This window comes from Rhinoderma darwinii, chromosome 2 (assembly GCF_050947455.1).
Source record: "Rhinoderma darwinii isolate aRhiDar2 chromosome 2, aRhiDar2.hap1, whole genome shotgun sequence".
Lineage (NCBI taxonomy): Eukaryota > Metazoa > Chordata > Amphibia > Anura > Rhinodermatidae > Rhinoderma > Rhinoderma darwinii.
The window spans coordinates 381,918,596-381,933,163 of record NC_134688.1 but is presented as its reverse complement, the minus strand read 5'-3'; positions in this window follow the sequence as shown (position 1 = coordinate 381,933,163).

Genomic DNA, 14,568 nt, shown 5'->3' with positions numbered 1-14,568 from the left:
AGGCGCGCAGGCCTTACAAGTAACATCAGCAAGTAGTTGCAATCGAAGCAAACATAAGTGAACATAATAAGCTATGTACAAACAATTGAACAAGAGATTCCCGTATCATTGGGACACCTTGAAGAAGTATCATAGCAGTTGAGGTAATTTAGATATCAGAAAGAAGGTATCAGAAAGAGATGAGTAAGAGATGAGGGGGGGGGGACCTATCTATTGCTGCTACCTGACCCAAATATTAAGAAAGTTTAGATAAGAAGGAACCTGCTCTTATCTAGACGCAATAGCAGAAGGAAAGGGTTGAGACATCTCACAGGGTGATCAGCGGAAAGCTAGCCAAGGTTCCCAAACCTCTAAAAATGTATCATGTCTTCTCAATTCCCAGCTTAATAATTCCTCCATCCTGCAAATGGAGCCTACCTTGGAGAGACATTCACGAACAGTGGGGGGAGGATCAGAACACCAATGTGTGGGGATGAGCATGAGCAGCTTCGCCGCTGTAAGAAGGTGTGTAGAGAGGTTATGGCGTCTAGGACAGAAGTCACCTGAAGAAGCCCATAACAAGATCAGAGGGGTGGAAAGTGAAATTGTGGATTTGGTGATCACCTTAATAACTTTAGAGTCCGCTGTCCAGAAGGATTGAACCTTTGTGCATTCCCTCCAGATGTGCGACATAGTCCCTTTCTCTGTAAAAAATCTGGGGTTCTGTACCATCTGGTTAGGGTTTTGAAAGAATTCTCTTGAATTCTAACACACCTGGAAAACCCATGGGAGTGTCTCAGGATTCGAGAGGTTTCCTCCCTTGTACAGGTAAGTTCTAACTCTTGTTCCCATGCTAGTAAATAACTTGGTTTGTCTGGAGTTCTCTCAAGGAGAAGTCCTTCATAGATCTTGGAGAGGATTCCTCTGGGGAGGGAGGGGAGAAGTAAGAACGTTTCTAACCAGGATGGCTTAGAGATCTTAGGAAATTTCTTTAGAAATTGTCTGGCTAAGTCATTGAAATGAGAAATTTGAAGAAAATTCAATGGCCCATCAGGTGGAACTGGGATTAGGGAGGGCAGGTCAGGAAGCTTTCCATCTTTAACACTCAGTGACGTACTATTCTGTCATGGTGACCATCCCATTCGCGCTCCATGACGGAATAGTACGTCACAGGAAGAACGGCCATTTCGGCCGTCTTCCCGACACATACAGGAGCTGTGACAGCTGCTGTCTAGTACAGCGGTTGCCGCAGCTCCCATAGTGGGGACGGATCGCTGTGTCCCCGCTGATTAACCCCTTAAAAGCTGCGTTCAATAGCGATTGCGGATTTTTAGGGGTTAAACCACCATCGATGGCCCGCTACATGATAGCGGGCAACGATGGTTGCTATAGCAACCGGACGCCTAACAATGGCGTCCGGCTATGCCATCTACATAAGCCTAGTGGGTCCTGACAAAGTCAGGACCCACTAAGCTTGCTGTCAGTGAGTAGCTGACAGCTCTAATACACTCCACTACGCATGTAATGCAGTGTATTAGAATTGCGATCAGGCCCTCCTGCCCTCAAGTCCCCTAGTGGGACAAAGTAATAAAGTTAAAAAAAAAAGTTGTGGAAAAATAAGAAAATAAAAGTTTTAAAAGTAATAAAAGTAAAAATCCCCCTTTTTCCCTTATCAGTCCTTTATTAATAATTAATCTAAATAAACTATACATAATTGGTATCACCGCGTCCATAACGGCCTGAACTACAAAATTATTTCATTATTTATCCCATGCGGTGAACGCCATAAAAAAAAATAATAATAAACCATACCAGAATCACAATTGTTTGGTCACTTCATCTCCCAAAAAATTGAAGAAAAAGAGATCAAAAAGTCGCATGTACCTAAAAATGGTACTGATCGAAACTACAGTTCTTTACGCAAAAAATAAGTCCTCGCACGGCTTTCTTGATGGAAAAATAAAAAAAAGTTATGGCTCTTAGAATAAGGTAACACAAAAAGTAAATGATTTTTTACAAAAAGTATTTTATTGTGCAAACGCCATAAGACATTAAAAAAACTATAAACATATGGTATCGCTGTAATCGTATCGCCCCGCAGAATAAAGTGAATATGTCATTTATAGCGCACGGTGCACGCTGTAAAAAAAATAGAATAAAAGAACAATAGTAGAATTGCTGTTTTTTAGTCACCACGCCTCTTAAAAATGGAATAAAAACTGATAAAAAATTTGCATGCACCCGATGAAAACTAAAATTAATTCCTCAATGGGTCTAGTTTCCAAAATAGGGTCACTTTTGGGGGGTTTCCACTGTTTTGGCACCACAAGACCTCTTCAAACCAGACATGGTGCCTAATAAAAAGGAGGCCTCAAAATCCACTAAGTGCTCCTTTGCTTCGGAGGCCGGTTCTTCAAACCATTACCACATTAGGGCCACATGTGAGATATTTCTCAAAACTTCAGAATCTGGGCAATAAGTATTGAGTTGCGTTTCTCTAGTAAAACCTTCTGTTTCACAGAAAAAAATTGAATAAAAAGGATTTTCTGACAAAAAAAATAAATATGTAATTTTCACCTCTACTTTGCTCTAAATTTCTGTGAAACACCTAAAGGGTTAATAAACTTTCTAAATGCTGTTGTGAATACTTTGAGGGGTCTAGTTTTTAAAATGGGGTGTTTGATAGGGGTTTCTAAAATATAGGCCCCTCAAAGCAACTTCAGAACTGAACTGGAACCTAAAAAGTAAATAAAAAATGAGGCAATATTTCGCTTCTTACATTATACTAATAATGAGCAGAGCCCACCCCGAGATGACCCCAGTTTTGACCGTTTGTATAAAAGGAGACCCCTATTAGTCCATTTCAGTGCCCGGTTTTCCCAAGCATACACCCCCGAGAAGTGTATTTCTATTGATGAATCCTTGGTACATTTTAAAGGGAGGCTTCAATTCCGCCAGTACCTGCCGAGTAAGAGGGCAAGGTATGGCGTGAAGATGTATAAGCTGTGCGAGTGTGCATCAGGGTATACTTTACAATTTAGGATATATGAAGGGAAGGACACCAGTATTCAGCCCCCAGAATGCCGCCACCCCCCCCCCCCTTTACTGGGAATTATGCAAAAATTGTGTGGGATTTGGTGCACCCACTGCTGGACCAGGGTTACCACCTCTACCTGTATAATATTTATACCAGCGTCCCACTCTTGAAGTCCCTCGCTTCCAGAAGTACTGCGGCATGCGGCACTGCTAGAAGAAATCTGAGAGGCCTCCCTAAGACTCTCCTTGGGCAAACACTCAGAAGGGGTGAGAGCAGGGCACAATCTAGCAGCAACATATTGTGTGTCAAGTACAAGGACAAGAGAGATGTCCTTGTATTGACAACAATACATGCCCACGCCAGTACCCATGTACCTGTACGACGTACCAGTACAGAAACCCCCAAACCAGACTGCATCCTGGACTACAATAGGTACATGGGAGGGGTGGACTTGTCAGATCAAGTCCTGAAGCCATACAGCGTAGGTATAAGAAGCTGTCCATGCACATCATACAGGTGTCATTGTACAATGTATACATGCTATGTCGATGTGCAGGCCAGACGGGAACTTTCCTGGAATTTCAAGAGGTGGTTATCAAGAACCTAATTTTTATGGACCAGGAAGGGTGGGCACCCAGTACTTATGATAGCGAGGCCACACGCATCGTACCAGGGCAACACTTTCCAGGAGAAGTTCCCTGAACTGCCAAGAAGCGAAAAAGTCAAGAGGTGCAAAGTCTGCTATAAAAGAGTGGGATAAGGAAGGACACAATATATCAATGTGACACTTGTCCCGAAAAACCTGGGCTCTGTAAATTTATCATACATCCCTTGATTTTTAATTTACCCCAGTTTTAATTACCCAGATGCACTTTTATATATATTCTAATAGAAAAAAGGCCCCAAAATGCAGTAGGTGCTTCTTTGCTTCTGGGGCTTGTGTTTTAGTCCACGAGCACACTAGAGCCACATGTGGGACATTTTTTAAAAACGGCAGAATCTGGACAATACATATTTAGTAGTGTTTCTCTGGTAAAACCTTCTGTGTTACAGAAAAAAATGGAATAAAATTGAAATTCAGCAAGAAAAATGAAATTTGCACATTTCACCTCCACTTTGCTTTAATTCCTGTGAAATGCATAAAGGGTTAAAAAAAACTTTCTAAACGCTGTTTTGAATACTCTGAGGGGTCTAGTTTTTAAAATGGGGTGTTTTAGGGGGGAGGGTTTCTAATACATAGGCCCCTCAAAGCCACTTCAGAACTGAACAGGTACCTTAAAAAAAAGGCTTGTGAAATTTTCTTAAAAATAGAAATTGCTGTTTATGTTCTAAGCCTTGTAACGTCCAAGAAAAATAAAAGAATGTTCAAAAAACAATGCCAATATAAAGTAGACTTACGGGAAATGTGAACTAGTAACTATTTTGGGTGGTATAACCATCTGTTTTACAAGCAGATGCATTTAAATTCTGAAAAATGCTATTTTTTCTACATTTTCTCTAAATTTTGCAATTTTTCACAAATAAACACTGAATATATCGACCAAATTTTACCACTACCATAAAGCCTTATGTCTCATGAGAAAACAATCTCAGAATCGCTTGGATAGGTTTAAGCATTCTAAAGTTATTACCACATAAATTGAAATAGGTCAGATTTGAAAAATGGGCTCTGAGCCTTAAGGCCCAAACTAGGCTGCGTCCTTAAGGGGTAAAAGGTTTCAGCAATTGTTGTATCACAAAATAGTTTCCATAGACTTATAAATAGTGCTAAGGCAACCATAACATTCGGCAACAGGGCCACTGGCATAGGAGGAGAAATTGCTTTGGAAGGGTCTTTAAAGTGTAAGAACCGACGGAAGAACTCAATAGTGCCTCTAATAGTGGATCTCACCGCATCAGTTATTTTATCAGTAGTAGTTCTACACCAGAGGTTGGACCTCAAATCCGGGTTTAATAATGATCTTTCCACAATGAGGGCAGGGAAAGAGTCACAAGTTCTAAGCAGGGATATCCATCTACTCAGATGGATAGCTTGGTAGTAAATTTGCGGGTCTGATAGTCCCATGCCCCCTTTAGAGGATTTTAAAATAAGGAGTCTGTGGGGTAGCCTTGGCTTCTTGGCGGCCCATAAATATTGTGAGAAGAGTTGCCTAATGGTGAAAAAAAATGGGTTGGGAAGGCGGATGTTGCATGACGTATAGTAGTTTAGGGAGAATGTACGTTTTCAGGTAATTTTTTCGTCCTGACCATGAGAGGAATGAGATATTGAGGAAACGAAGATGAGAGCGAAAGTTGTGAGCTAAAGGAGTGTAATTCAGTGTATATAGTGTAAATCAGTGTGTTTGGTGCAAGTTTCTAAATAGTGTTATTAAAAATTATTTTTACTTTTTGAGATACAGCTGCTTTGTATCCTGTATATAGAGCGGCTGTATCTAGCGCAGGGACCTCAATCCGTTTGGGCTGGCGGGACTGACGGATTCAGTGACAGTGGGTAATGCATGTCTCTGACACCAAGGATCCACCTGTTATCGATCACATCTAAATTATGAATTTAGACTTCGTTCACATCTGCGTCAGGGGTTCCGTCAGACCTTTCAGTCAGGGGCACCCATGAACGGAAACCAAACGAAAACCATAGCTTTTCGTTTGCATTACCATTGATTTCAATGGTAATGCTTCTGTTGTTAATGGTTTCCGTTTGTCTCCATTCCGTAAGGTTTCCGTTTTTAGGGCAGAATCAATAGCGTAGTCGAAGAAACAGAAACCTTACGGAACAGAGGCAAACGCAAACCATTAGCAAAGAAAGCGTTACCATTTAAATCAATTGTAATGCAAACGGAAAGCTATGGTGTCTGTTCGGTTTCCGTTCATGGTTCCCCTGACGGAGAGGTAGACGGAACCCATGATCGGAACCCCGATGCAGATGTGGGCAAAGCCTTAGATGTGATCGGTAACAGCTCGATCCTGCTTCAGTGGGGCCCACTCAGATATGTTCGCCCCCACCCTGTGCTAAACCCCTAGCCACGCCTTTGGTGGAATCCTACTGTATTTCACACAATTTTAATAGTTCAGTAAGAAGGAATAATTCAGCATTTCAGTCGTGAGTATATGAATAGGGTTTAAACTGTTTATCATTCACTAAAAATCCCTGTCCACAGAAATGCACTGATTAGCTAAATAATCTCTTCGAAATCACTGCAGTCAAGAGAGTCAATGGCGATAAGATTAGTATTTTTTCCTCCATAGAGTAACATAAAAATGACATAAAAGTCTCTCAAAACTTGCTGGTTAAGCAGAGGTGTAGCTAGGTTCTCCAGCAACCAGGGCAAAGATTCAGTTTTGCGCCCCCCCCAACCTCTTTCTCGACATCTCCTTCCCCCTCGCCGTGTTTGTTTTCTCTACCAATCAATGACGTGTAATTTCTTTTCCACATTTATTTTTATGTAACTCGAGCATAAAAACATTTGTATATTTTACAAGCAATATAGTTCTATACACAACACCAGAACCAAGCTCAGTACATATATACAGCCCCAGAACCAAGCTCATTATATATATATATATATATATATATACAGCATCAGCACAAATACAGCTCAATTTAGTGCAACCTGCCGTATAGGTGTGTACGGCGTAAAACTACAGCTCCCAGCATGGCCCGAACAATGGTGAGGATATGCTGGGAGTTGCTGTTTCCCATTAAGTGCTGTTTACATTAAGTGACTCACCGGTGACGTCTCAGATTCTAGTTAATTTTCTCCATCCGATCCAGACCTCTATGATGACTTCATCCCATTTCTGCAGTTTGCCGCTCAGATGTCTTCAGCTTCTCACTTTTCCAACATTTCTACACCTATAAATAAAGATAAAGTTCTCATTATACCACACACTACGCCCCTAACTATAATGGCGCCATACACTGCACCTCTAATTATAATAGCACCATACACCAGGTCCCACACACACACACACACCATGTCCCCTGTAGATAGAGCCCCCTGTAGATAGTTCCCCCATATAGCCCACCCCTGTATATAGTGTCCCACAAATAGCTCCCCCTATAGTGCTCCACAGATAGCCCATCCCTGTTTATAGCCCCCCTGTAGATATAGCCCATCCCTATATATAGTGCTCCATAGATAGCCCATCCCTGTATATAGCCCCCTGTAGATATAGCCCACCCCTTTATATAGTGCTCCATAGATAGCCCACCCCTGTATATAGCCCACCTTGTAGATATAGCCCACCCCTATATATAGTGCTCCATAGATAGCCCACCCCTGTATATAGCCCCCCTGTAGATATAGCCCACCCCTGTATATAGCTCCCCTGTAGATATAGTCCACCCTGGTATATGGTGCTCCATAGATAGCCCACCCCAGTATATAGCCCCCCTGTAGATAAAGCCCCCCGTATATAAAGACCCCTCGTAGATAAAGACCCCCTGTAGATAAAGCTCCCTGTATATAAAGCCCCCCTGTAGATAAAGCCCCCGTTGTAGATAATGCCACACACTTTTTATTACAATAAAATATACTATTGAAACTCACCTTAATCCCGTTCCCACGCCGTCCGGCAGCCATGGAGACCTGCTCTCTTCTGCGCAGGTCTCCTGGGGGTTGAACGAAGTGTCTATGAAAGGCGCTGATTGGCTGGGCAGGATGACTTTCCCTGTCACTCAGCGCCCTTTCATCGACGGAAGCGCGATAGCGCTTCTCTGGTACAAAAGAGCTGATTAGCCGGGAACGGAACGTACCCGGCTATTCATTGCTGCTAATTGTACCTGTGTCATATAGACACAGGTACAATTATAGTGCAGGAGGAGGTGGCGCTGGCACCCCCCTCTAAATTGTGCCCGGGGCACATGCCCCGCCTGCCCCCCCCCCTAGCTGCACCCCCGGGTTAAGGTTAAGGTTACTCTATAGAAAAAAGTCCTACTACAAAGAGTTTAGGTGTAGAACCAGCCTATTTCTAGAAAAACATGCAAGAAGAAACTTTTAGTGTTGTCCGGACACTAAGGCCTGATTTACACGAGCGTGTGCGTTTTGCGCGCGCAAAAAACGCTGCGTTTTGCGCGCGCAAAAGGCATTTGACAGCTCCGTGTGTCATCCATGTATGATGCGCGGCTGCGTGATTTTCGCGCAGCCGCCATCATAGAGATGAGGCTAGTCGACGCCCGTCACTGTCCAAGGTGCTGAAAGAGCTAACTGATCGGCAGTAACTCTTTCAGCACCCTCGACAGTGAGTTCCGATCACAATATACACCAACCTGTGAATCAAAAAAAGACGTTCATACTTACCATGAACTTCCTGCTTCCTCCAGTCCGGTCTCCCGGACGTTGCCTTGGTGACGCGTCCCTCTCTTGTCATCCGGCCCCACCTCCCAGGATGACGCGGCAGTCCATGAGACCGCTGCAGCCTGTGATTGGCTGCAGGCTGTGCTTGGCCTGTGATTGGCTGCAGCTGTCACTTGGACTGAATTGTCATCCCGGGAGGTCAGACTGGAGGAAGAAGCCGGGAGTTATCGGTAAGTCAGAACCTCTTGTTTTTTTTACACGTATATGTATATTGTGATTGGAAGTCACTGTCCATGGTGCTGAACCAGTTTAACTCTTTCAGCACCGTGGACAGTGACTGTCTCCTGCCGTCGCGTACCCGAACATTTTTTGCCGGGTTCGGTCCAAACGAGTTCGGCCGAACCCGGTGAAGTTCGGTGCGCTCATCTCTAATTTGACACTCCGTTTGGATGTTTGTAAACAGAAAAGCACGTGGTGCTTTTCTGTTTACATTCATCCTTTTGACAGCTCTTGCGCGAATCACGCAGTTCGCACGGAAGTGCTTCCGTGCGGCATGCGTGGTTTTCACACACCCATTGACTTCAATGGGTGCGTGATGCGCAAAAAACGCACGATTTACTCGCGCTGCGCAAAATTCACTCATCGTCTACACTGCCCCATAGACTAATATAGGTGCGTACGACACGCGTGAAAAGCACGCGCGTCGCACGCGCGTATATTACGCTCGTGTAAATGAGGCCTGAAAGAAATATTGTTGGGCCCTTATAGCTTGAAAGAGGCTAAGTGCTCTGACAGGACATGGCTCAATGAAATGTGCATATTCACTTTAGGCTGGGTTCACACCTGCGTTGCTGCTTTGCATTCTTCAAATCAAGGGAAAACCGGAAACAACAGTTCTTTTGCACCACGGACATCTCCTATGGACAACAGAACCCATTGTTTTTAATGGGTACCATTGGCTTTCTGTCGATGTGTACGTAGTTTTACTGGAAATAATAACACAGCATGCTACGCTATTGTCTCCGGTAATCTCGGCCGGACCTGCGACGAAGGCCCCTAATGGAGCCTCCAAAGCAGATGTGAATGAGGCCTTAACTGTATTAAACAATACATTGGCAGACTTCCATTTCTTCTGTATTTCTGATTTGCTCTTTTCTCATTCAAATTTGATACAAAAGTCTTTTGTCAAGGAAAACATCACTGGCAGGTTGGATACTAACCCGTCCCATTTTGTGTTCTACCTGTGATATAAGTGGCACTGAAAATGTGTTGCCGCTACTGTACATAAAATCATAAAACAGGCCATAAATGTCTAATCAGTGGGGGTTCCAACTTCTGGGACCCCTTAGGTAATACATCTTTTAGAGTACGGTAGTTTATTGGCGTGCGCAACATGTTATAATGTAACGTGCTTTGTTATTTAAAAAACAGTCACTGGACTGGACAAATCCTTTAACTTTCTACCTCTTTGTATTTCTACTACTATGTTATGTTTCTAAATACAGTGATGTAATTAAATGTTTAGTTCAAATATTTATAAATAATGTTATAAGCGACAGATACCGTTTTCCATAGAAGCGTGTTTTATTTAGTATATATACATAGTAAAGCCCAGTTTTAAAGACAGAAAACGTCAACATTGGACCTGCCTGACACACATTGAGACATATGTAGACAGCCTGGGTGCATTGGTCTATTTGCTCTTTGAACTCCCGTCTCAATCTTTCAATGATAAATACACTTTTGTGCGGAATTGTCAAAAGTCTGGACAATAATCGCTTGAGATGGAAAAGACGCCGAGTTCCAGTGAGTTAGTCAAGCCTTCAATGGTAGCCCAGCAACAACACCATTGCATTCTCAATGATAGGCAAACAAGTGTGTTCAGAGATTACTTTTCCATTCTGTTATCAAGACAGGCACACATTTTGGAGATAAGGCACTCTTCTACTGAGGCCTTTTCCTTGCAATAATGTCAGGGCTCACAGTCTTTTGAGAAGACAATAGCCTGCTAACTTCTAGCAATTGCTTTCTTACTGGCCTTTGAGGAAGCCAGTTTAATTAAGTAGGCTGTTAATTTTAATTAAGTGCAAATATTTAAAAAATTATAAAGCTGTTTCAATATTATTTTATATGTCATTTCCTCTGAAAATGTGTATGCGTTTCAAGTAAGTGTCTCATATCAGTGTCATGTCAGCAGAATTTCTAGACAATAATTTGCCTTATTTTTTGCAGATATTGACAGCATACCAATTTTATCTTTGCCAAGCTGGGGTATAAGGTGACTGACATGGAGACCGTAAAGGGTTACGTATGCTCCTCTGTTAAAAATAGTGTATATAATGTTGTATGTATTATAAGCATAAAACATATAACAAAACTTATCATAGGAAATCTTGACTATATGTCTATGCTTTTTATATCAAATATATAGTGTGTTACATTTGAAAATTGTCTCAGAAAAACTGTGGTGTTGTTGCCCAGACCAACCAATCAAAATCCAAATTTCATTTTAGAGCAGTGTAAAACATGAATAATGAACTCTGATAACTTGATATTCATAACATGGGCACTACAATTCTGAAAACTGGCCATAGTCTCCCAAATGCTTAATGGGTTTGTGTATTAAAACTGTGTAAGAGAAAAAGGTTTCAGGTATTTTTGTAATCTGCAGAAAAAAGAACTAGAACACTGAATGGCTCCTATGGACAATACGAACACGTTAACTCTACCTTTCGTTAATTTTCTACCTTGGTAAGGCTATGTTAACACCTGCATCTGGTGTTTCCATTGTTTTGCTCTGTCAGAGGAGCAGAACAAGGTAAAACTGGAAGCAACGCTTCCGTTGCACCACGGATACCACCGGCAGTCAACTGAACCCATTGACTTTAATGGGTTCCGCCAGCTTTCCATCGGGGTACTGGTCACTGGAAATAATAGCACACCATGCTGCGCTACTGTTTCTGATAATCTCCATCGATCTGCGACAGAGGCAACGCAGATGTGAACAAGGCCTAAGCTGTTTAGCGAATAGAATTAGTGTTCACTTGTTCTACTCTTGAGAGTCATCATCACTGCCCAGAAGACAGAATACCAATATTGGTGATCAGTCTAGGGTTCTGCCCCTTAGCTAAGGATCTTAGGGGTAATGAGTATAAGAAATAGTATATTTATAGATTGATGCACATTTTTTTTTTTAAACAAATTTACCAAGTGAAAAGAAGGGGCGATTGTTGACTTCTACAACTTTTTTTCTCTTACACAAACTCTACACAAAAAAACTGTTACATTTATTTACAAAAAGCATGCCAAAAAAGGCAATTTCCAATGTATTTGGGAATACCAAACATATATCCTAACGAACAGTAGATTGGGAGTGCTCCCTCATGTGCACCTGGTGGACTCAAGAAGATGCAGAGGAGGAAAATGAGCTCCTTGAACCCCACTGCAGGTGCAATTTTTGAAAGACAGCTACTATGTAGTGAAATTGTCAGATTTACGTTAGGAATTAGTTTGCTCAATGAAAACACACCTGCTTATATGGGGAAACAGTGATAATGCCACATTTTTTCCGCCATTATAATCTGAAAAAATAGATATTGTATAAGACAATTTTATCCATTCAGTGAGACTCAGTCAGCGCTTCAAAGTGCAATGGTATGGAATGCTACAATCTATATTCTTGTTCTTGAGAGACACAACAACAGTAGCATCAGCAGCAGCAATATTCTCCTGGGAACAGCTCATAGCAACCTATCTGATTTCTAGTCCCCAAGCCATTCCATCCTAAGTAAGACCCTCTCCCCATCTCCGCACTCGGAACTTCATCTCCCCCTGATGCCACTATAGCCGGTTAGAGAAAGCAGATTGAAGAAACAACTTTACCTTTGAAGGGCAAATCTATTTTTTTTCCATGGTGTTCTATTGACTGGTGAATTTGTGATTTGGTGAATCTGGAAAAACTATTTGCTTATCTATACTAATGTGAATGAAAATAGACAAAATGGTATTTAACAATAAAACTGGTCAGATCTGGTGGAAGAAGTGAGGTAGTCAGCAGCTATATATAAACTGACTAGTATGTTGTCCACGACTTTATCAATGACCTCATCCGATTTAGATGCCGGTTATTTTGAAGGAAATATATGTGCATTTTTAATAAATCATATAAATTATATTAATGCCATTAATGCCAGGCCATGATAACTGACCTTGAAGTTAGAGAGGTTTGATCAAATATGCAAAACTATTCCGGGATATTGCCATGCAAGTAATATATATTTTAGTTCTAAAAAATAGGTTAATATTCCACTGGGGATAAAATAAAGTTTGCTTCAAATGGAAATGTACTGTCTTACTTGGCATTGGCAATAAGTGGTAGCCACACTGAAATCTTTGCCAGAAGAGTTTTACATTTTGTTAGGTGCCAGGACCCATAAAGAAAAAGTGAGTGTCCTGGGAAAAATACCTTCTTAAATCTAAATTAATTTTTATATGCGGCCATGTTTTAATTTTTTTTTTGCCATACTGGATTTTTACTTTGAGAAGACGTAGGAAGGAAGAATCATTCACTATATAATGTTACATCAGGCATCATTGTATACATCCCCAGAAGATGCTAAGTTAGTGTCCTGTTCTCTTTTGCTCTGTTCATTGATTACCCGATGCGGCTCTAGCACTTATGTAGCGGCAGAATGAGCAAGGCCAAAGAACATACTGTAGATAGGACGGGGAAAGCATTTATTACTTAGATCATGATCTCTAAATGGCAGAGAGAGCAGTCATTCCACACAAGCTGTCATTGAGGCAGTCACTGTACAATCTGTCAGCCTCCGTTGAAGGTGCCCATGCTTGTGAGAAAACTGATTTGAGGGGTATTCATTTTAACAAAATAAGGAGAAATAAAATAAATCCACACAAATCAGAAAACAAGTATTTCACTAAATTGAGTTAAATATATTTGAAACCAAATTTATGAATCTATGAACGCATTGTGAAAAGTGTATCTTAAGTAAATTAATTACATTCATCATACACTTTATATTCGGTGTCTGGGGATGCAACCGTACACTGAAAGTGTTCAGTGATAGAATGCATAAGTAGCGTAAAGGAAACATGTAAATCCTCTCATTCTAACTGCTTGATATGATCTAAACAAAATAATTATAAGAAATGATATACCACAGCATAGAAAGACAAATGACATTTTATATAAAGCACTTTAACCCCTTCCCGACCACCCCACGTAGATTAACGGGCTGCAGCACTGGTCCTTATGCCTGCAGCCCGTTAATCTACGTGTGCTCCTAACAGAGCACAGAGGCACTCCCCGCAGCCTGGAATCTCCCAGTACGGGCTGCTACTAGCAGCCTTAGTACTGGGGGAAAACATCGGGTCAGCAGTGATCCAACCGATTAACCCCTTAAATGCGGCAGTCAATAGCGACTGCCGCATTTAAGTTGCTACAACAATATCGGCACCCCACTACTCATTTGCGGGGGTCCGATTGTTGCTATGGCAACTGGAAGTCTAACAAGGGCTTCCGGTCTGCCATCTATGGAAGGCGATTAGATTAGATGATACCTCTCAGTGTGAAACTGACAGGTATAATACCCTGCAATATATAAGTATTGCAGGGTATTATAACAACGCTCCAACAATTGGATCTTCAAGTCCCTAGTGCGACTAAAAAAAAAAGTGTAAAAAAGTAACATTTCAATATAATAAAATTAAAAATCGCCCTTTTTCCCTTTATAAAGTCCTTTATTATTAGAAAAAAATAAACTAAAAAAAAAGCTATGCACAAATGGTATCGCCGCGTCCGTAACGGCCTGAACTATAAAAATATAATGTAATGTATCCCGCACGGTGACCGCCATAAAAAAACTAAAAAAACTATAAGAATCACTATTTTTAGTCACTTCAGCTCCCAAGAAATTGAATAAATAGGGATCAAAAAGTCGCACGTACTCAAAAATGGTACCAATAAAAACTGGTTTGTTCCGGAAAAAAACAAGCCCTCACAACAACTTTCCTGATGGAAAAATAAAAAAGTTGTGGCTTTTAGAATATGGCGACACAAAAACGAAATACTTATTTTAAAACTGTGATTTTATCGTGCAAACACCGTAAAACATTAAAAAAAAACTATATGCATATGGTATCGCCGTAATCGCATCGACCCACAGAATAAATTAAATATGTCATTTATAATGCACGGTGAACGCCGTAATAAAAAAAGAATAAAAAAACATAGAG